This window comes from Corylus avellana, chromosome 8 (genome assembly GCF_965113065.1).
Source record: "Corylus avellana chromosome 8, dhCorAvel1.hap1.2, whole genome shotgun sequence".
NCBI lineage: Eukaryota > Viridiplantae > Streptophyta > Magnoliopsida > Fagales > Betulaceae > Corylus > Corylus avellana.
The window spans coordinates 14,981,259-14,984,557 of record NC_142497.1 but is presented as its reverse complement, the minus strand read 5'-3'; the positions used below and the strand labels follow the sequence as shown (position 1 = coordinate 14,984,557).

The 3,299-nt window shown below is 41.9% G+C and overlaps 1 pseudogene; it reads left to right on the top strand.

Moving 5' to 3' along the window:
- The first annotated feature begins 1,443 nt into the window (after positions 1 to 1,443).
- LOC148584158 (uncharacterized) lies at positions 1,444 to 2,763 on the top strand (annotated as a pseudogene).
- Positions 2,764 to 3,299: the final 536 nt, after the last annotated feature.

Genomic DNA, 3,299 nt, shown 5'->3' with positions numbered 1-3,299 from the left:
GGATATAGATGTCTACCTTCAACCCTTAATTGAGGAGTTACAAGAACTATGAAATATAGGAGTACGCACATATGACGTCTCAAAGAAAAATAATTTTGTTATGCGAGTGCAGTTGATGTGGACAATTAATGACTTCCCAGCATACGTAGATTTGTCTGGATGGTCTACCAAGGGTGAGAAGGCATGTCCTTGCTGTATGAACTCGACAAGGTCGAAATGGTTAAAACATGGCCATAAATGGTGTTATATGGGGCACAGGCGATACTTGCCCATGGATCATCCGTGGAGGCGGAACAAAAGAACATTTGACGGCAACGTAGAACTCGAATGTGCCCCTGAAGTGCCAAGTGGAGATGAAGTCATAAGCCAATTAGAAGGGATGGTATTTGGGGATGAGAATGCCGGTCAAGCAAGGCAGGTTGAGAAAGAAAAAGGAAAGAAGCAGAAGACGAATACTTCTAATGTAGTGTGGAAGAAGAAAAGTATTTTCTTTAGGTTGCCGTATTGGAAAGATAATTTATTGAGGCATAATCTTGATGTTATGCACATAGAGAAAAACGTGATCGACAACATACTTGGTACAATATTGGACATTCCAGGGAAAACGAAGGACAATCTCGCCGCCCGCTTAGATTTGCAAGAAAGGGGTTTGAGACGTACACTTCATCCATTTGTGGACCCGCAGGATGGTAAGACCTATGTTCAACAAGCTACCCACACGATGTCAAAGGATGATAAAACACATTTTTTGAAAGTGCTACGAAATGTAAGGTGCCCGACGGATATGCCTCGAACATTTCTCGTTGTATATGACTTAAGGACCGTACGATATCGGGGTTAAAGAGTCATGACAGTCATGTACTTATGCAGCAGCTTCTACCTATTGCATTGCATGGATCACTTCCAAGCAACGTGGTTAGACCTCTTGTTGAGATGTCCACATTCTTCAGGTGCCTATGTTCAACAACATTGACCGAACAGGATATTGACAGACTACAGTGTGACGTTTGTATCATGTTGTGCAAGATGGAATAGGTTTTTTCCCCTAGCTTTTTTACGAGTATGGTTCATGTGGTCGTGCATCTTATCCATGAATGCCGACTCGGTGGACCAATATAGTATAGATGGATGTATCCGGCAGAGAGGTAAAATTTGTTTACGGATATTTTTGCATTTTTTGGTTTCAGGTGCCAATACATGACAAGTACTAACTAAACTGAAAATATGTATTGGTTCATATTTAGGAGCCTTGGAGTATTCAAATCTAATGTACGCAACAAAGCAGCTCCTGAAGGCTGCATTGTGGAGGGCTACATAGCAACTGAGTTGGTGACGTTTTGTTCGAGATATTTAGAGAACACACCAACCTTTCACAATAGGATACAAATAAATCAAGATGGTTCAAAGGGAAATGGAACACGAGTCCGACTCGACCGAATAACAATGACACAGATACACCGGTATATTATGTTCAACTTGGACGAGTTTCATCAATTGCGGACGTAAGTCGAGCTCTTTTGCTGGCACATTGCATGCTTAATGAACTTGTGACAATATTGCTCGTATTGAATTATAATTAACATAATTTTGAATTGTAGGGTGCACATGGATACGCTTAGGTGATCATGCAATAGGGGACGAACAACAGAGGCTCAGTTGGAAACCCAACATTATGACTTGTTCTGTGAGTGGTACCGTGACTACGTAAGAATGATGTGATGATTACCTGAAGCAATTGTCTAAGTTATTTGCGTGCTATGTTTTTTAAAATCAACTAAAACTAGTAACCGTGCGTTTCCATTGTACGTAATATATTCACAGGTCAATCGATTAGACGAGCGATCCAGGAAGGAACTTGGTGACAAATTGGTAATGCATTGTAGAGGGCCGAGGGAGGCAGTAGTCAAATACAATAGATATGTGGTTAACGGCAAGCTGTTTCGCACTATTGCATCTGATGCCGGAAAGAGGACTCAGAACAGCGGGGTGTGTGTGTCGACTCTTGATGACGACACGTACTATGGGAAGTTAACGGAAATAATTGAGGTTGAGTATTACGACAGGACTAAGTACGTTATGTTTAGGTGTGATTGGGCATACAACACGAGGGACAAGGGGTACAAGGTGGATGAGTATGGTATAGTACTTGTCAACTTCAAAAACCTTGTCCACACAGGAGAACTGGTTTCTGATGAGCCGTATGTGCTAACTTCACAAGTTGACCAGGTATTTTATGTACAAGATGATAGGTGCCCAGATTGGGCTTGTGCAGTAAGGACCAAACCTAGAAACATATACGATGTTGGTCAGGGTGAAGGACATCAAGATTCATGTGCCAATTACCACGAGTGTGAGCCTCTCATATTGCCCAAAAATTTTGATCACGATATACAAGATCATATCGAATACGTCAGACACGATTTAGATCCAACCGAAGTGTATGTATATATATTAATATGATTAATTTTATATTTATGTTTAGATTGGTAGTTGTTCACTACATGCACATTACATCAACACACTTAATTAAGCTGTGCATTTCCTAAAATCTGATATATATCTCATGTAGCATTATGAGTCATGCATATTTAAGGTAGTGAATATTTCATACATCGTATACGAAATTAATTGGGTTTGTGGTGTTTTTCACAGGGTACCATGAGTACTAGGGGGAAGAAGAGAGCACGCAGGGGCTTGTCCGTAGTGCGGCAGTCTATGTCGCATGGGTCTCCGGCAGGCCAACTTGATGACAGCGAGCAATAAGACGTTGCTCAGCTTCTAGAGATGCAGGAAGGATATCGACCAGTCCTTCCAGGTACTATGGAAGGGGAGACCCCTGTCCATGCTCCATACAGTCGGGCAAGCATGGCCCAGATGGGGTATCGGATTGGTTCGTACCCGTACAGCGAGTTACGACAGTGTTTTGAGGGCGATGTCGAGTGGCTAGACACCCAGCATAGCGCAGGTACGCCCGCCTATTTTTTTAAAGATTCAAAAGTTTGAAAGTTTCTAACTATATTGGTGCAATTTCAATTATATTTAACTACAACTACAACCTCATAGAATTCTAAACATTCAAAAAAAAAATACAAAGTAGGTATGGAGGACAGTGAGACAGAGGCCCAAGAAGACATGGTTGGTGAGGCACAGGCCACAGATGACCCGCAGCCCACCGACCCTACTCCCGATGACCGGTTAGGCCCTCGGCAGGTCCGGACCATAAGTAAGTGTATATGCTCTAATGTCGTACATATTAGGTTTTAATTAACTTGTTAGCTAGTATTAAATTCGAAATAACT